At 52.7% G+C, this 20,648-nt stretch overlaps 1 pseudogene; it reads left to right on the forward strand.

Annotated features, from left to right (window-relative positions):
* The first annotated feature begins 395 nt into the window (after positions 1–395).
* On the forward strand, positions 396–1,778 carry LOC123329044 (annotated as a pseudogene).
* Positions 1,779–20,648: the final 18,870 nt, after the last annotated feature.

The raw sequence follows: 20,648 nt of genomic DNA on the forward strand, positions 1-20,648 counted from the left end.
AAAAACACACAGCTCAGGAAATTAAAAACATTCCCTCTGTCATAGTTTCCTAACCAGCAGGTTGCAACAATTCAGTCGTCACAGCACTGTGTCCTATGAGTCAGGCGCAACTCTAAAACCCTTCCTGAGCTCCCTTTCAACTTGCTTTATGAAGAGTCCACTCAGGCTCTGACCCAGAAACCTGCAGACTCCTGTTGGCCACTTACGCCTTGCAGGTGAGGAGGGCAGGACACAGAATATGGCAGCCCATCCACCAGACCATGTCAGGCAATGTGACCCAGGCATGCTGGCCTCTGGTCCCCCCAAACACCGTGTCAGCTTCACACCCACGGCCAGCGCTTCTCCTGCTCCTGCCCTCATGGTCTTTCGTGGACACGTCCCCCCAACATATGATCTTGTGGGGACACACCGTCCAGCTATAGCACTTAGTTTATCAAGTCTTCCTTTCACAGGTCATCCTCTAAACCCAACCCAAACTCACAGGGAGGAGAGGGCTCAGGGCTGGTGCTTTTACTAAGTGTGGAAGGTGTGAAGACTGGAGGAGAAAGAGTGGGAACTGGGCGAATCCAGTAGGCAAACCCAGAACTCATCCCTCTCGAGGCTGTCCACTCACCTCCCTGAAGCTGTCCCCGCAGCTCTGGCCAGTGGGGACGAGGGTCTGGCCATTCCCAGAGCTGCTGGCATCAGTACAACCAGCTGGCCAGCCTGCTGCCTGTCCTGGACTCCTGTCCCAGCAGGACCTGGGCTCTAGGCAACCGCAGGGTGGGGAGCGTGCAAGGGGAGGGACAACCCGGCTGCTTTTAAGTGCTGGTGAAAGATGGGGCTCGTGCAGCACAGCCACCTCCATGTGCTCTCGGCCACCTCTCCACGCACCTGGCCGCCTGCACATGCACAAGGCCATCTCCACACACACACAGCCACTTCCCTGCATGCCCAGCCACCTCCTAGCAATGGTCATGGCCAAGCAACTGAGCAAGGAGCAAGTAGCTGAGTTCTAGGAGGCCTTCTCCCTGTTCCACTCGGACAGCAACAGCACCATCCCCATGCAGGAGCTTGGCACTGTCCTGTGGTCACTGGGCCCGAACTCTACCAAGGCCGAGTTCCAGAAAGTAGTGGGTGAACTGGACTGCGACGGCAGGGGCCCTGTGGGCTTCCCCGAGCTCCTGGGCCTGATGGCCTGGAAGGTGAAGGCTGGGGACAGCGAGGACCACATCTGGGAGGCCTTCCATGTCTTTGACAAGGACAGCAAAGTTCTGGTCAGCACCGCCAAGTGGCGGCATACAATGACCTGGCTGGGAAAGCAGCTTAACAACCAGGAGGTGGAGGAGATGATCCAGGCGGTACACATGGACGCAGATGGGCAGGTGAACTGCAAGGAGTTCATGCACCTGCTGGTCTCAAGTGAAGCCACTCTCCCAGCCCACCCCTGCCCGGGTGTCCCATCTCTGTTATCCCCACCCCTCCAGGCACTGCTCCTTCTCTGGTTGGCTGACCGATCCAGATTTCTGCCCTCACTTCCTTTCCTTGCTCCTGCCCACCTCCCAACACTCTCCTCGTTCAGGACGACCCAGACCACTGCCAAGACCAGCAAAGCTCAAATGCTCAGTGCCTCGGGAGCAGACGCTCGAGAGGGGCCCTGGGCAGGGATCAGAGGAAGACAGTCACAGCTGCGTGTCCCCGGGGAGGGCCCTCCACCCAGAACCCCTAACTGGCACCCCCATCAATCCACTCTGATTCAGGAGGAGGGGGTAGCCCAGGCCCTGGGCAAGGGGCGCTGACTGGGGCTGACAACGGGGGTCCGGGCCTCTTTTCCCCACATGCCCCCTGGTTCCTTTCTGTCTCCGCCAAACCATGGTGATTCATCTCTTGAAGCCAGGAGTCAGTTCTAACGGGTTTATATTCACCTTCTTGGAAGGAAATTTGAATGTAAGGGAGAAAGAGTCTGCAGGGGAATAAAGAAGACGCTTGCTTTCCTGCTCTGTTTCTTTTTCCCTGGTTCGGACAGAAATGATCCTTGTTAGCCCCAAGAGGCAGCAATCTCTCTCATCATTTGGAAATGTGATGAAATCGTGCACTGGTGGGCAGAGCAAAGAGAGGGGTCTCAGCAAGGTGAATCTTGAATTTTTATTTCAAATAAAATGGATGAGTTGGCATCAAAGGGTCGTTAGAAATCCACGTAGAGCTCTAAGATCTGAGCGGATTGTGGGGTGGAAGGAACAGTGGTCTGTGTCCGTGGTCTCCCTGCATTCACGATGGAGTTGCTGGGAAGCATAGAGTGAAGACGCCAGCACTGGAGAGGCCACCATGATGCCAGTGCAGTAAGAGACGCACCTCCTGCATTAAACTCTGGCTCCCAGAGGTGGCATCAGATGACCCAGAGGCCAAGGGGCTTGTCAGAGATGACAGTGTTTCAAGGGGTGGACGCTACCCCGGGACTCATCAGGAAGGGCTGCCAGCCCTGGTACGGTCACAGAGCAGCTGGGCCATCTCCATGAGTCCTTTCCCGACACCCTCCCCACATGCATGGGTCTTCATATGTAGAGGGGTGTGCATGGGCTCTGGGCCTCGTCAGACTGGCGTTTCTGGCCTTCTGGTGGTTGTTGCTGCCCCCGCCAACTGGACCAAGTCACTTGTCCTCCCCATGGGGAAGCTGAACTGGGCACCGGATCCCCCTGTGAGCACACTGCCTGCACAGTAACTCACAGCCGCCCTACAAGCAGCTGCCCTTCATCACTTCCCCGTCTACAAAGGAGGAAGCCGAGACACTGAGAGCTTAAGAAAGCAGCGGAAGGGGCAGAGCTGGGGGTAGAGGCATGTCTGTACCCCAACCTCGCACCCATCACCCCTGGGGCCTCCACGTGACCTGATGAGAACCATGCCTCCCCCAGCACTTGTGAGGATTAGATACCATCTTCTTAACATGCCTGGCATGCAGTAGGTGCTTAATAAATGGAAGCTACCATTGCTATTATCCTTTCAGCCCCAGCACTGCATGTCCCTCCCTTGAAATGGTCCAAGGGAAGAGTCGGAGTCTGGAATGGGAAGTGGTCCAGGCAGGGCAACCACAGAGATCCCTTCATGCAGGAAGGGGAGCCGGGGCTCTGACCATGGGATCTCGTGGGCTCAGCCTCCTCCCGCCTCAACAGTCAGGGGTGGCTGAGCGCCTCCAGGCACAGACTTGGGAACAAGCCCGTAAAAGAGGACGGCACATCCAGATGCCACGGATGCAGCGCCCGCAGTGCCACGGGCAGAGTCCAGTGCCCATCACCTCAGAGGCTCATTTGGGCACCAAGGCCCCCCCTGCCAAAAGCAGCACTGACGTCCCCCCCAGGGGCCTTATGCCTTCCATGGCATGTGCCCTCAGCACTGCAGGAGGGAGAGAAGAGGGGTGAGTGAGGGCATGGGTCCCAAGTCTCCCTGCCCAGTGTCCATGGGTCTGTAGGCACCAGCGTGGAGCTGGCTGGGGAGCTGGCATTCAGTGCCCCCCATCCCATGGGGTGCCCTGAAGTACAGGGGTTGTGTGCCTACCCACACCTCAGCTGGAAGGGCTGGGGTATCTTTCTGTGCCTGCATTTAACAGGTTTTAGAGCCCTTCGTGGAGACCCATGGGGCAGGGCAGGGACGCGGCTGGTGTTGGAAAGACCTCCTGGTCCTCCCATGGGTGTGCCGGTGATGCCCAGAGGCTGGGCGGCAGGGGAGGGGTCCAGACGGGCTGGAACCACTGCCCCCTCCCCAGAGACAGCAGAGCCCTTCTGTTTTCAGCTCGCCTCTCATGACCTTAAGCCTCAGGGAACCAGCACACGTGGGTTGGTGATGCATGGGCCTCCCTTCTGCCAGCAGGTGCGAATCCGGCATCAAGGTCAATAGGGATTGTGCCTCCCTGGGTTTTGCTTTCTTGACACAATGTTTAAAAATGTTTTCCATGGTCCTGTCTCATTCCAGGAGGGTCATCAGCCAGCTTGGCCGCCTGCTGGCCACTCTCCCCACCTGCCAGGGTTGGAACAGGGATGCCGGCCAGAGGGGCACACAGAGGGCAATGCTGTCTGAGGCCGGGGGTCCCCTGCCCTGGCTGGTGCATCCACACTGCAGTGGCCACAAGTCCCTCACAATGGCTTACAGGTGGGGACCCCTCAAGGCGCCCACCTGCATGCCGGGCACCAACCACTCCCATTCTGGTTCTCACCTAGGACTCAGGCTCTTGGACTGCACCCGTGTCTGTCTTCAGCCTCCCCGACCCCATCTTCTTTTCCCTCCTCCCTCCCCACAGCTCCAGGACCTGTCCTGTCCCCAGATGCCCAGCTATTCATTTCACTAGTAAAATGCAGTCACCGCATTTGTCAGGCATGGGACCCTGGCCTCTTTGAGTAGGATGGGGTGGGGGGGTGGTCCAGAGCATCAGAAAGGAGGCCCCAAGCCCTCCTGGATGGGAGGGAGGTCCCGGAGATGTGAGCAAGGAGCCCAGGCCTGTGGACCAGCCTGTGCTTCCAGAAGAGACGTGGAGCAGCCCCTCCACACCCTCGTTTCCTTTTCCTTTGGATCACTGAATAGCTGCACTTAAACCACCTCCCTTCATCCCAAAAAGGTGCTTTCTGCTGCAGCTCAGAACATTCCATCCATCCTTGGAGAAGGAATTTATAAATATTACCTCGGCTTCCATGGGCTTTCAGCAGGCTGGTCATAAATCAGCGCCGGGCTCCTGGACCTCCCAGGCTATATAAAGCTTTTCCTCTGCCTCCTGTTTCCAATTTTAAATCAAACTCAGCCCAGCCCCGCCGGCTCCTGTGGATCCTTGCAGATTCCAGGGGCCCTTCAAAGGCGCCCCAAACTGGCTGGCTAAAAATGACTCCATTGTTCCACTAGAGAAATTTAAAATTAAAACTCACGTGTAGGGTGGAGACTGCCCACAATGAATATGAATGGGGAATATGAGGTGTGTTTCTCCACCAGAAAACAAAGCAAAAAAAAAAAACTATCTCTGAGAAAGGTCTGGGCCCAACTCACCTGCTAACCTCCCCACCATCTTCTTTGTTTCTATAGCGACTGGGGTCTCAGACAGGTGCCTGGACCCACCCAGAGAGGGGAAGCAAGTTGTCAGAGGCCTTCCCTGGCCTTCCGACCAGGTGCCAGGAGCTAGGGGGCTGGGGCACCTCCTTCTAAGTACAGGGGACAGAAATGTCAGGGGCTGGTCCTAGGAGATGCACTTGAATTAATTCGGAAAGGCCGGGAGTGTGTCCATGCCCAAAGGAGACAGCGCCCATGGGGACAATCAATCAGTGAAGGAGTTTCATATGGTTCCCTCAACACCTTCTCAAGGCTTCCAATCTTTCTAGCAGCCTCGGAGTTTCCAGGGAGGGGAAGGAGCCAGGCACTCGGTTCAGAAGGAACGGGGTATCCAGAAGCTACGTGTTAGACTTGAAGAATCCTAGGTCTGCACACCACCTAGGGACTCATCTGAGCCAGTTTCCCATCCAGAATGAAAGGCCCAGACCTGACAGCGTCTGGAGAGAGGGCTGGTTTGCATCTCCTTGAACGTGTCCATGAGAGAGTTCCAGACCAGTTGGCCAACAGCTGGATAATTCTTTTCCTTAGAAAGCGTTTCCTTACATGGGTCTGAAATGTGCATTTCTTCCTTCTGCCTACATCCTGGGTGAAGAGAGCACAGCAGCCCACTCCATTATTGTTGCCTGGAGAAACCCATGGATAGAGCAGCCCGGTGTGCTGCAGTCCATGGGGCCCCAAAGAGTCAGACATGACCCAATCGATTTAGCACACGCGCACACACACCCTGCATTGACTCCAGAGCCCTGCCTTCTCTCTGTGTCAGTTCTCTGCATAGCTGTGGAGCCCATCACTTCTACCCTTCACCCTCTCCTCTCCAAAGCACCTCTCACTCCCAGCAGGATCTGTGTGATGTGTGTTCAGGCCACCACACCCCTTGACACACTTCAGCTTTTCAAAGTCCTTGGTGATGCCTCACTGGACCCCAGGGATGACCAGGGGTGACCAATTGCCATTGAAAGTGGGGCCACATCCCCCGGTGCTGAATAGTGGTGGTGGTTTAGTCACTCAGTTGTATCTGACTCTTTGCGACCCCATGGACTGTAGCCCACCAGGCTCTTTTGTCCATGACGATTTTCCAGGCAAGAATATTGGAGTGGGTTGCCATGCCCCCCTGCAGGGGATCTTCTGGACCCAGGGGTCGAACCCGGGTCTCCTAACTTGCAGGCAGATTCTTTACTGACTAAGCCACCAGGGAAGCCCCCCTGTGCTGAAAATGGCTTCTCTAAAAATGAAGCTCGGGGGCCAAACCAGACTTGCGTGCAAATAATATGCTTCTCATTCAACTAGCGTTGTTGAGTGTGTGCATGCCTGTGCCTGTGCCTGCGTGTGTGTGCGTGCTTGGCTTCAGGGGACACAGATAATTAAGACTCAGGACCTCACGATGGATGGAGGAAAGATAAGCAAGCAAGTGGTTACAAGACAGCGCCTGGGAGGTGGCGGGAGGGAAGTGGGCGAGTGGAGGAGGAGATGCCTTGCCTTCCAGCAAGTGGGGGGCGGGGTGCAGAGGTGAAGACAGACAGGCAGTGGGATGAGGCAGGTGGGCAGGACTGGCTTGGCCATTCCTAGGTGTTGGGAACAGCATGGGAAAAGGCACAGAGGCACAAAGGAGCGACCACCTCCTGTCCATCCTTCTTATCAGATGCTCAGTTCTCCAGAAAGCCTGTCTCTCCAATCCCTGACTTCCAGGCTGGGTCAGATTTCTTCTGATCTGGGAGATTCTTTCCCCAGAAAGCACCACTGAAACTCACATTACTGAATGGGGGAGATGACTACCCTAAAGGTATCGGTCCCTGGGGACTGGAGAGGACCCAGACATGAATGACCCCACTTCCTTGCTCCCTCAGTGGGGATCACTGGACAGGCCAGGGGACTGCCCTCAGGCCCCATCCTCAGTTCCCCCTTCCACAGTGGGTCAGAAGCCTCAGAACTTCTCCTTGGGCCAGCTCAGCTAGGGCAATAGACCTGGTTGGAAAAGAAGTGCTAACACCCCAGAAAGTGTGATCAGCGTGGGGTCTCCCTTCACTATCAGCACCACCAAAAGAGAGAAAGAAAATACCCCAGAAGGATTGGATTAATGTCTTTCAATTCAGAAAGGGGTGGGAGAGGCAGTTAGGGGGCTTCCTTGGTGACTGAGGGGTAAAGACTCTGCCTGCCAGTGCAGGAGACATGGGCTCGATCTCTGACCCTGGAGGATCCCACATGTCGCAGAGCAACCAAGCCCATGGGCCACAACTACTGAGCCTGTGCTCTGGAGCCCGGGAGCTGCAACTTGAGAGTAGCCCCTGCTCTCTGCAGCCAGAGAAAAGCCTTCTTAGCAATGAAGGCCCAGCGCAGCCAAAAATAAAAAATAAGATTATTTTTTAAAAAAAGAAAGAAAGAGGGGAGGTTAGGTAGAAGCTGGTAAAGAGATGGTCTTCTAGGACCTCCTTGGTATTCCAGTGGTTAAGATTCCACGTTTCCACTGTAGGGAGCCTGAGTTCAATCCCTGGTCGGGGAACTAAAACCCCACAAACCTCGCAGTGTGGCCAAAAAACAAAGATGATCTTCCTTTCCAGGAAGAACTGAGCCACAAGAAATGGTTTTAAACATCCTCAGGGAACATTTTGATCTGGGTGAATCAGAGTTTCACAATAGCACAGATTCTGAGAGGCCTACAGAGGACCCCAAATGAGAAAACCCACCAGTTCAGAAGCACCACCTACATGGGAAGGGGGGCTATCCCTGTACCCCAAGAAGCCCCTATATCAAGCTTTGCAACAGGGGGTGGAGAGCAGACGCCTGACGCTATTCATGAGAGCATTTCTAAGACATCCCAAGAGAGACCAGCTACATTTCCAAGAACCAGGCTCTCCAAATAAAAATCTGGGTCCAAAGTCCTCTACTTAATTTTAAAAGTGGATTTTTGGTCCTTGGATCTGGAGTCTTTGCGGCCTTACCCAAGCCTCAGATTCTGCACAGTCACAGCTTCAAAAAATAATACCATGTTCCCAGCGGGAACGCTCCGGGGCTGGAGGAGGACTCTCTGTAATCCAAAACCTGTGAGGAAACTTCAGTTCTGGCGCCAAGGCGAGGTCTCTACTGAAAGGGAACAAAAACAGGCAAGGAGGTTTTGCAACAAGCAAGTCCTGTGTTTAAAAAACTGCGGGGAATCAGGAGACTCCAAAGAAAACCAAGGTTTCTTTAATCTAGAACCTAGGGACTTCAAGGCAAATGAAACCAGGTGTTGGAATCTAGTCCCGTCAACATTCTCATGTCTAATCTCCATCAACCTGCTGGAAGTGGGGTGGTAGGAGGGGGACAGGACAGGACCCTCATCCAGAACCACGGTGTCCTGCAGATAAAGCTCCACTCACAGTGCCTGGAGAAGGAACTTTTTGTTCAGTTGCCAAGTTGTGTCCAACTCTTCGAGACCCCACGGACTGCAGCACACCAGGCTTCCCTGTCCTTCACCGTCTCCCAGAGCTTGCTCAAACTCATGTCCATTGAGTCGGTGATGCCATCCAACCATCTCATCCTATGTCATCCCCTTCTCCTCCTGCCTTCAATCTTTCCCAGCATCAGGGTCTTTTCGAATGAGTCAGCTCTTCACATCAGGTGGCCGAAGTATTGGAGCTTCAGCATCAGTTCCTCCCAATGAATATTCAGGGTTGATTTCCTTCAGGATTGACTGGTTTCATCTCCTTGCTGTCCAAGGGACTTTCAAGAGTCTGGAGAAGGAACTATCAGATACTGATTTCAGTGTGTGTTTCATTCATTCATTTATAAATCTTACAACTATTTGTTGACTGCCTGCTCCGTGCCCGGCACTATGTTGTTTACTAGAGATAAGAAACACCTGCCTTCATGTAGCTACTCTTTAGCGAAAGCACCCACAGGTGGGCTGCAGAACTAACCCATCTCCAGGACCAGAGACCCTGTGTCCCCCAGGGGATGTGGCTGCACCACAACCACACAAGCTACATCAACATGTATGTCCCTGACAGACGAGAACCTCAGTGTTGATTAGGCCTTGCTGCTGCTGGTGCTGCTAAGTCGCTTCAGTCGTGTCTTACTCTGTGCGACCCCATAGACGGCAGCCCACCAGGCTCCCCTGTCCCTGGGATTCTCCAGGCAAGAACACTGGAGTGGGTTGCCATTTCCTTCTCCAATGCATGAAAGTGAAAAGTGAAAGTGAAGTCGCTCAGTAGTGTCCGACCCTTAGCAACCCCATGGACTGCAGCCTACCAGGCTCCCCCATTCATGGGATTTTCCAGGCAAGAGTACTGGAGTGGGGTGCCATTGCCTTCTCCAGATTAGGCCTTGAGAGGAACCAAATCCTTACTGTGTTGCATCTGATGGTTGGAAGAATTTTTTGCAGCCCAGTCTCAGGCTTCGTAAATGTGGAACTTCACTTCCGTTCACTGCTCCGTCCTCCCAGAGCCCTGGCATCACCGGCAGCCTTCATGTGGCTGTAGGACCACAGGCCTCTGGTGGGAGGTGTGTCCTCGAGGCCGTGTCTGTACCAGAACGTGTGTGGATGGTGTAACTGTACATGGAGTGACCGCAACCTGCCTAAGTCAGGGAGGAAAGTGAGCATGGCTGTGACTGGGCCCGCTGACAAATTGTCCACACACACACATGGCCATGTGAACACCTCCCAGGGCCCCTCCCGGGCTGTGGAGGGGGTCCCACCCGAGGGCCCAGAAGCAGAAGCTTGAGTCTCCTTCTCCCCAGGGTCAGTGCAGGTCCTGGGGAAGCTACATATGTAAGGATAAGTCATCTATGCAGTCGAGGTTCTCGGCCCCTCAGGTCTGTGCCCAAGAGTCACAAACACTTCAGTCAGGCTCTTCATAAATGCCAAGAAAAGGCATGGTGACGCCAACTCTGTGCCTATTTTTAGCTCTGACCTCCTCTCCCCAACCCCCCCACCACCATGTGTGGACTTCTGTCTGCCAGACCTTTCATGTCGTTCTCTGCTTCTGGTCCTCACTGTGTTGAACTCTCTTTGTAAATCTTCCCATTGTCCATCACTTTCCTTCCATTCTTCCCTTTTTTAGACCTGTACCGTGCTGTCTTCTCTCCTGGTCTCTTTCTCTCTCCTCCTCTCACCTGTTGTCACAGGCCTCTCTCTACATGGAGATCTCTACCCGCTCCGTCCCTTCTCACTTTTACTCTGTATTTTACCTCAGGTGCTACCATCTCTGGTCTTCACATCCCACTCTGGACTCCCCACCACACCCCCAGCTTTCCCTGGAGCTTCCACTACTTTGCAAATACAACCAAACTCCACCATCCTGGCCTGTCTTCTCCTCTCTGTCCGCTAGTTAAGAACTTGTTCTCAGGACTCAGCCTTCCTGCAGCCTGTCCTTCCTTCCTGAGGCCTGAAGCCCTCAGCAGCCCTTCCCTTCAGGCTGCAGGAACGGAGCCAGGCCAGCAACCGCAGGAGCCGTTGGCAGTGATGCCGAGAAACTAGATCACACACGCATTGCAAGCAGGGTGTAGAGCGTGCAGCCACTCTGGAGAACAGGTTGGCAGTTTCTAAAGGAAAAAACTAAAAACCTAAACTTGCAACTACCACACAACCCTGTAATTGCACACCTGGGCATTATCCCAGGGGGGAAAAAACATATATTTAAGATTTCAGTACACATATGTTTATAATCTGGAGAAGGACATGGCAACCCACTCCAGTATTCTTGCCTGGAAAATCCTGTGGGCAGAGGAGCCTGGCGGTCTACAGTCCATGGGTCACAAGAGTCAGACGTGACTGAGCAACTAAACAGCATGTTTATAGTAGCTTCATTACGCCCTAAAACTGTATACAGCCCAATGTCCTTCACTGGGTGAATGCATCGCTCTTCACACATGGACTATTACTCAGTACTGAAAAGGAATGAATGATTGGTACATGCCACAACCTAGATGAATCTGCAGAGAAATATGTTTTGAGAGAAAAAAAATTGAATCCCCAAAGGTTGTATACTATACACTTCCATATATAATTTGAAATGACAGATAAATAGATGCAGAGAACAGATTAGGGGTTGCTAGGAGTTAAGATGGGAATGGGCACAGAAAGTGGGTTTAGCCCCAAGAGGGTATACCAAGGGATCCTGGTAGTGATGGAGCCATTCCATGCCTCATGTGTTAATCTCAGGATCCTGGTTGTGGTATTGTATTGTCTATAGTTTTGCAAAATATTACCATAGGGAAAACTAGAAAAGGGTACACAGCACCTTTCTGGATTATTTCTTAAAATTCAGTGCAAACCTACAATTAAAACATTTAATTTTTTAAATTAGAAAAAAATGGGAATCACACTTTACATGTTTTATATTTTATTTTTAATAATCTATCATGAGTATTTTATCTAAAAGAGTCTTACATATTTATTGACTGCTTATATTTCATCTATGGATAGATTGGGGCTTCCCTGGTGGCTCAGACAGTAAAGAATCCGCCTGTAATGAAGGAGACCTGGGTTTGATCCCTGGGTTGGGAAGATCCCCTGGAGAAGGGCATGGCAACCCACTCTAATATTCTTGCCTGGAGAATTCCATGGACAGAGGAGCCTGGTGGGCTATAGTCCATGGGGTCGCAAAGAGTAGGACATGACTGAGCAACTGACATTTTCACTGTTTCATGGATAGATTATAATTTTTTAATTATTTGTTTTTCCTAGGGATTATTTTTAAATATTTTGCTATTATTATTTTAAAATTCTGAGAACAGCATCCGGGTGTCCATTTTTAAAAAACAGCTCTCAGATCAGATCAGATCAGTCGCTCAGTCATGTCCGACTCTTTGCGACCCCATGAACCGCAGCACACCAGGCCTCCCTGTCCATCACAAACTCCTGGAGTTCACTCAGACTCACGTCCATCGAGTTGGTGATGCCATCCAGCCATCTCATCCTCTGTCATCCCCTTCTCCTCCTGCCCCCAATCCCTCCCAGCATCAGAGTCTTTTCCAATGAGTCAACTCTTCAAATGAGGTGGCCAAAGTACTGGAGTTTCAGCTTTAGCATCATTCCTTCCAAAGAAATCCCAGGGCTGATCTCCTTCAGAATGGACTGGTTGGATCTCCTTGTAGTCCAAGGGACTCTCAAGAGTCTTCTCCAACACCACAGTTCAAAAGCATCAATTCTTGGGCGCTCAGCCTTCTTCACAGTCCAACTCTCACATCCATATATGACCACTGGAAAAACCATAGCCTTGACTAGACGAACCTTTGTTGGCAAAGTAATGTCTCTGCTTTTGAATATGCTATCTAGGTTGGTCATAACTTTCCTTCCAAGGAGTAAGCATCTTTTAATTTCATGGCTGCAGTCACCATCTGTAGTGATTTTGGAGCCCAGAAAAATAAAGTCTGACACTGTTTCCACTGTTTCCCCATCTATTTCCCATGAAGTGGTGAGACCGGATGCCATGATCTTCGTTTTCTGAATGTTGAGCTTTAAGCCAACTTTTTCACTCTCCTCTTTCACTTTCATCAAGAGGCTTTTGAGTTCCTCTTCACTTTCTGCCATAAGGGTGGTGTCATCTGCATATCTGAGGTTATTGATATTTCTCCCGGCAATTTTGATTCCAGTTTGTTTCTTCCAGTCCAGCGTTTCTCATGATGTACTCTGCATATAAGTTAAATAAACAGGGTGACAATATACAGCCTTGACGAACTCCTTTTCCTATTTGGAACCCATCTGTTGTTCCATGTCCAGTTCTAACTGTTCCTTCCTGACCTGCATACAAATTTCTCAAGAGGCAGATCAGGTGGTCTGGTATTCCCATCTCTTTCAGAATTTTCCACAGTTTATTGTAAAAACAGCTCTAATGAGATATAAATAACATACCATACAAGTGAGCCATTTATCGTGTACAATTTAATGTTTTTTAGTGTTTTCCGTGTTGCACAATCATCACCACAATCTCATTTTGGAAAGTTTGTGTTCCCCCTAGAATTAGCCCTATATCAGTAGTAGTGAATCTCTGTTCCTCCTCGATTGCCTGCCCCAGCCTTCAGCAACCACTAATCCACTTTCGTCTCTATCAATTTCCCTGTAGAGACAAGTTCTGGACATTTCATATAAATGGAATCATACAACATGTGGAATTTCTTGAGAGGCTTCTTTCACTTAAAATGTTTTCAGGGGTCATCTGTGTTGTGGCAAGTGTCAGGGCTTCATTCCTTTTTATTTTTATTTTTTTTCAGTTCTTAGTTATTTACTTATATTTGGCTGTGCTGAGTCTGTCTAACTGCACAGGCTTTCTCTCTAGTTGCGGTGTGAGGACTTCTCATTCTGGTGGCTTTTCTTGTTGTGAAACACGGGCTCTAGGCCCTCCGGCTTCTGTATTTGCAGCACCTGGGCTCAGTAGTTGCGGCTCCCAGGCTCCAGAGTACAGGCTCTGTATTTGTGGTACACGGGCTTAATTGCTCTGTGGGGTATGGGATCCTGCCACACCAGGGATCAAACCTGGGTCTCCTGCATTGACAGGCAGATTCTTTACCACTGAGCCCAGGGAAGCCCTTCATTCCTTTTTGTTGCTGAATAATATTCCATTGTATGAATATGTCATGTTCTATTTTTTCATTCAACAGTTGATAAACATTGGCTTGTTTTCATTTTTCAGGCTGATATACATAGTGCTTCCATAAACAGTCCCATACAACTTTTTTTTTTTTCAATGGACGCATGTTTTTGTTTCCTAGGAGAGGCATTGCTGTATCCTATGGTGATCCTGTGTCTAATTTTTTAATCTGGTGCCCATTTCTGATTATTTCTTGAAGGCGCATTCCTAGCCATGAAAATAATTGGTCAGATCATAGCACATCTTTAAAGTTTCTGATGCATATTGCCAAATTAAACTCCTAAAAACTGTGCTAACCTCTGCCCCCACCAGCAGGGCAGGAGGAGGCTTGGACGGTACAAATCTGTGCTCCGGGGGCCCTTGATGGATTGGTCCCACCATCCTCTGATCTGTCTGGAGCTGCAGGGACTTTCAAGGCAGCCCACTCCTCTCTTGGGCATGGCTTAGTAGAAGGAACCAGAGATCCTGGCTGCCTCTCCCAGGCCAGCTGCTTGCTGGCCATGCGACGTCCAGCAGGTGTTTATTTCCTCTCTTGCAAAAGAAAGTTAATACTCGCCTGCCTACCCCACCCAGCTTGGCGGATCAGTGTAGGAAATCAGTGTAGGAATGCTTCTGTAATATGGACACACCCAGACACAAATGAGTCTGGCCAAGGGGTCACCTTTTGAGAAGAATTCCTTAACTGGGTTGTCCTCTGAGCCATGAGTTTTGAGGGTAACTTGTTGGTCGGGGGTCAGTAGTTGTTTGGCTCAAGACATATGTTTATACTTTAACAGAAGTTGAGGATAAATAAAGCTTCTTTTAAAAAACCATGAATGAAATAGCACAGCACACTTCTAATGTGTCATTAAGCTAAACGCACACACGTGCACACACACACTCCCAACAGTGCCTCAGTTACAGAGGGACGGAGAGGACTGAGGTGCCAAGGAGTCTGTACCCCGATTGTAGCATTTTATTTTTACTAATGGAAAGTCCTTCCCTCCACTGGGATAAAATGTGCCCACCAGAAATCCTCACCATTAGTCCTTACTCTGCCCTTAGTCCTGCAGCATGGCCAGGGCAAGGCAGCCGTTCTGAGAGTCTTCCCACAAGCCCAGGGCCTTCTTCCATGGCCCAGCAATCAGTGGGCCCGCACATGAGCCCACGAGGAGCTCTGCCTGGTTTTAAACAGGTGAGAAAATGGAGCTTCTAATGGGAAGGCAGCCCATAAACTCACAGCGTCCCCTGTGAGTCAAGACAGGAACTACACATATTCTTCTGTGTCCAGCTTCCCAGCTGTCTGCCTCATCAGAGCACCCTGGAAACGCCCTCCTGTCTGCTCCACAAGGGGGGTTCTCCTGCTCACCCAGCTCAGCCCAAGCTGGCTGAGTGCACAGGGGCCTCCCACAGCCTCAGCTGGGGTGTCCAGGCCTTAGAAGCCCTTAATGGGCCCAGCGGTGGGCCTTAGGAGTCCCAATCTCAGGAACAGAGGCATAATTTCCCTCCAAGGGCATTGTTCCATATGCCAGAGGGATGAGTTAACACTACTGGATCAACTCTGGAAGCAGACCTGCCCTGTTCCGTCTCCCAGGTTGCTCACTGAACAACTGTAGGGGGTGCCAGGCACACGGTGACCTGCCTGGAGGCATTTATGACTTCATGGAAACGAACAAATCTTAATATAAATCTCTCTCTACTATCGACCAAAAAAAAAAAAGGAACAAGCAGACTTGTTCACATCAGAGCCAGGAATGACAGTGGAGGACCACAGGCTAAGTCCAGGCCAAGTCCCAAGTGACCAGCTTCCAGCCCCAGCTCAGCCAGGGACCAGCTGGCTAACCTTTGGTGGGAGCTTTAGTTGCATCTCTACCAACAACACAAAACAGCCATAGGTACTGCATACCTTTATCAATTCATAAGTATCATGTATCATTATTTGCAAAATGAAAATCCAACACTAAAGACCCCAGAAGTCCCTGCTGGCTGGGGGACCATCCCTAAGACAGACAAGAGGGTTGACGGATAGAGGATTCGGGTCAGGATGGGGAGGGAAGCTAGGTGGGGCTGGTCTTACCTAAACACCAGGAACGGAGAAACAAGCACACACCCTCTCCCAGTTCTGTGATTTTTTTCACCCATCTCAGCTGGAACAAAGAGGCTTTTGTGAGTTTAGTGGAGCCTGACTTAGCACACTTTTCTGTCTCCTTCTCCTTCTGTGTGAGAAAAAAAACAAGCCTTCCATCCGGGTTTGCTAGGTTCCTTTGAAGGGCCTGTGGCTTTGCTTTAGGCAAACAGGAACCTGGCCGGGGCCGCCTCGCCCTGCTAAGGGAGCTTTTTGGCAGGACTTTCTGGAGGCCTCCTGGGGCAGAGACTGCAGATGGGTGGGAGGATGGGAGCCTGGGCTGGGGTGTGGGTAGAGCCAGGTAGTGGGCACCCTGCCAGGCGAGGTACCCAGTAGTTCTGAGGTTTCTAAGCGCCAGGTACTCAGCAGGCAGGGCACTGAGCCCCTTCTTGTCTGGTTGGAAGCCACGCACATTGGCTCACTGACCCTTCCCGTGTGCTCAGGGGCATCTGGGCCCACGGCCCATGGCCCACATCAGAAACGGAAACCCACAGGGTGGCACGCCTTGGCCGGAGGCCACTGGGACCAGGTGAGCCCAAGCCTTGGTCTTTGCTCCCTCTTGCACCGCCCGCTCCCCAGACAGCCCAGCTCCCCTCGTCCTTCCCAGACCCAGGACCAGGGCCTCCACGGAGGCAGCAGACTAGCCAAGCCTGAAATGATGGCTCCATAACTGGGGGGGAAGGTCAGTTCCCCAGCCTCCGAGAGGAGAGGAGGCTCACTCTCAGACCCCCGCGCCCATGAGCTCTGCACACTTGCCTCCAGCCTCAGGAGTGTATCCCCAGGGGTGGGAGGGTGGGGCCAGACGGACCTGCACCCTGCACTCTCACACACCCACCCACACCCACACCCACACCCTCACACATATTCACACACAGCCCCCCAACATTCACCCACAGTTACACACACACCCCCCTCCCAGCATACCTCGGGAAGGTGGCACTCAGGCCCCTTCCCTGAGCACGCAAGGTGCTCCTGGGAGGTATGAAGTCAGTCTCATGCAATTCCCCCTCACCTGAGTGGAGAACCTGAACTAAGGGAGGGTAGCAGAGGCCCTTTGGGAGCCCACGTTTGGAGCAGGAGTCTGGGAGGGGCCCTCGGAGGAATCAGGGCCCTACTGGGAGATTCACTGAACCACCGCCCCGGGCCACCAGCATCACAGCGCCCAGCCCTGTAAACTCATGCACATGCAACAGGACAGCCTGGACAGCTCCCCAGACTCTGTGGGGCTGAACAGACAAAGAGAGTAGAAATTCTGACTGTCATCACTACAACCAGCATTCTCTGAACCCCGAGGAAGTGCCGAACTTTCTGCTGAGCTCTTTCCATGCAAAAAAGAAATTTCCGATTAATTCGCACCATAACCCAACGAGGTAGGCACCACTGTTCCCATTTTCCAGGTGAGAACACTTGAGGTTTTAGAGCTGGCGAAACTCCTTCAGGCCCCTGCTGCTGATCAGGAGCAGATGAGTCACTTAGTAACCAGCTCACTTGACTCTCCCTGGTGGGGTCTCTCAGACACCATGGAAGCCCTCCTGGCTGAGCACCTGTTCTCAGGGGGACTTACAGAGCAGAACTGGGCCTTTCTTCTCACTAGCCCCGCACTGGGCAGTCCAGGTGGGGAAAATGTGGGAGTAGAGGCCAAGGGTGTAGGAGGCCAGGAGACATCCTAGCTTTTGCTTCTCCAGCAGCTCCTGGAGATTTGCAAGAAGGAGGGAGTTAGGGAGTCTAAGTGATGAGGGATTGGAGATGAACCCCTCATCCCCCTACCCCAAGGTGTCATCTTGATCCCAGGGCCTGGGACCTACTCACAAGACAAAAGGGATTTTGCAGCTGTGACTGAACTAGAAATCTTGAGATAGAGACCCAGGTTATGCAATTGGATTACATTCAGTGTAAACACAGGGTCAGGCTTCCCTCGTGGCTCAGTGGTAAAGAATCTGCCTGCCAATGCAGGAGATGCGGGTTCAATCCTTAGGTTGGGAAGATCCCTGGAGAAGGAAATGGCAACCCACTCCAGTATATTTGCCTGGGCAGTTCCATGGACAGAGGAGCCTGGCAGGCTACAGTCCATGGGATTGCAAAGAGTTGGACATGACAGTAATAACCACGGGGTCTTCACACGCCAGCCACCATCCTCCCCGCCCTCGGTCAGCAGCTCCCTTGACTCTGGTTTGGACTGAAACTACACTTATCTCTCCAAGAGTGGGGCAGGAAGGTCAGATCAGCAGTAGGAGCTCTCAGAGCGTGAAGGAGATGAGGAAGGGGCCCCAACCCATGGACTGTGCAGCCTTTAGAAAAAGGCAAGGAAACGATTCTACCTGGCTGCTGCTGCTAAGTCGCTTTAGTCATGTCCAACTCTGTGCGACCCCATAGATGGAAGCCCACCAGGCTCCTCCGTCCCAGGGATTCTCCAGGCAAGGATACTGGAGTGGGTTGCCATTTCCTTCTCCAATGCATGCATGCATGCTAAGTCACTTCAGTCATGTCCGACTCCATGCGACGCTATGGACAGCAGCCCCCAGGCTCCTCTGTCCACAGGATTCTCTAGGCAAGAATACTGGAGTGGGTTGCCATTTCCTTCTCCATCTCCCTGGGCACTCCCACAAAGAACCAGCCACGCCGAAGCCTTGGTTCTAGACTCCTGACCCGGAACTGTAGGAGGACACATTTGTGTTGTTCAAACTACTGAAAGAAAGTGAAAGTTTTAGTCACTCAGTCATGTCCAACTCTTTGCAACCCCAAGGACTGTACCCCCCACCCCGCCAAGGCTCCTCTGTCCATGGGGATTCTCCAGGCAAGAATACTGGAGTGGGTTGCCATTCCCTTCTCCAGGGGATCTTCCCGACCCAGGGATCGAACCTGGGTCTCCTACATTGCAGCAGTTTCTTTACCGATGGAGCCACCAGGGAAGCCTCAAGCCACTGGGCTTGTAGTAGTTCATCACAGGAATTGCCTAATTCCCGGGAATCTAACACAGAGGGAAGCCAGAACAAGCATTCAGAGAAGAGGCTGGGACTGGGCTAATCTGCTCCTGCCGCGACGGAACAGCACACGGGTCTGAGACAGCACACAGCCGCCCTCTACAGTGTGGGGGCCGGCCCCCTGGGGGGCCCCTCTCCTTGCTGTGTAGACGGCCGCCCTCTTCACCCGGCCACCTCTCTGGGCGCACGCACTCCTGGCGTCTCTCTGTGTCCTCACCTCCTCTTCTTCTGGAGGAACACCAGCCAGATTTACAGGGCTTGTTTTAACATGTCACTTCTGTGAAGACCTTGTTCCCAAATACAGTCAGGTTCTGAGGTGCTGGGGGCGGGAGGTGGGGCTTCAGCATGGGAATTTGGGGGCGCATAACAGGAATCCTCCATGCCTGCCTCAGGCCCACGAGGCCCTCATTTTAGGGCCCAGCATGAGCCCACACAGCCGTAGAACCAGTTGGAGCTGCCAGGAGAACCTGTTGATCAGGACAGGCCGGGGGGTGTGGGTTTGCACAAGGGACCAGGGGATCCCTGAGGACCAGTGGTGAGGACAGGACCTGGTGCCTGGGCTCCTAAGTTGGGTGTGGAATAACTCAGTCTCTGCCAGGCTGGACCCTGCAGCTCCTCTCTCAGTCCTAATGGGGCCCCTGAAGGCACCGGGGGTCAGGCAGTGACAGTGGGCAGTCGGCAGTGGGGTCAGGAGTTAGTCTCTGTGGATCTGGCTCTCTGCAGGGAGGTGGACAAAGGAAGACCAGGAGGGCCCAAAGCCTATGGTACCCACACTTAACATCGGCCGCCCCCACCTACAGCCCGAAACAGAGACAGGAGAGGTTTCCTGATTCCTCCCTTCCCAGCAGGACCCAGGCCCCTGACCACACCTGGCCCCAGGACCTCGGACAGTGGGCGTGATTCCCTTCTCCCTGCCTGCTCGCTGACCTGAGTCCTTCTGCCTCCTCTTGGGCCCCGGCAGCATCTCTCCCATCACCTCCCCTCCCCCGCCCCCTCCTCCGGGCCAACATGGACTCACTCACTCCCCAAACTGCCAAGGTGCAGGGCAGGGCTCAGACAGAAGACAGCCCGGGCCAGGTACTTGAATAGAGAAGATTCAATATGGGTACTTGCCTAAGGTGTAAAATTGCAAAGCCGGTGACTGAAAAGGTCAAAAGAGAATTTTACAGAAACACCTCCGAGGGTGAGGCAGCAAAGGGAACAGCTGGGAATGTGAAAACGTGGACCCAAGACCCCAACCTTGGAGGTCTGAGGTGCCATGAAGTCGTTTTTACACGTGTCGGAAAAGCCACGAATGAATTCTGCTCCCCTCCCTTCTGCCTCTGAGACTCGGGGTATTTCTACCGCTTCTTCATAAAAGCACGACTCGCATTCACACGGAAAGAACCACATCCTTCCCACTCCCTCCTCCCTTGTCAGCTCGGCCTGAGGCTCTGCCAGGGGTGGCGTGAGGGAATCTGCTAGGGTGGCCACGGGGCCCAGCCCTGGCCCTTTTTCTCTCTCTCCACTTGGGCTCGTCGTTGGTTTCAGGTATCCCCGAATGGGCCGTGGGATGCCCCGGTGGCTGGCAAGCTTGATTTCTGCCTGTGGTGTGAGGGTGTTTTCTAGAAGAGACTTGCATTGAGTCGGCGGTGAGGGGAGCAGGCCTCCAGCCCCGCAAGTGTGGTGGGCCCCTTCCGATCCTCTGCGGACCTCCATGGAACGGAAAGGTGGGGGACGGGAACTGACTCCCGGTATTGAGCAGGGGAGTCCGTGGGCTCCTGTCCTCAGGCTCAGGGACTCCTGGTCCTCCTGCCCTTGGACTTGCACTGAATCACACCCCCAGATCTCCTGGGCCTCCCATATGGGACTTCTCAGTCTGCATAATCACTTGAGGAAATTCCTAGCATGAATCCCTTCTGTATCCTGTTGGAGAACCCTGGCTAATATGCCAGCAGG

Source organism: Bubalus bubalis, chromosome 14, assembly GCF_019923935.1.
Source record: "Bubalus bubalis isolate 160015118507 breed Murrah chromosome 14, NDDB_SH_1, whole genome shotgun sequence".
Classification (NCBI taxonomy): Eukaryota; Metazoa; Chordata; class Mammalia; order Artiodactyla; family Bovidae; genus Bubalus; species Bubalus bubalis.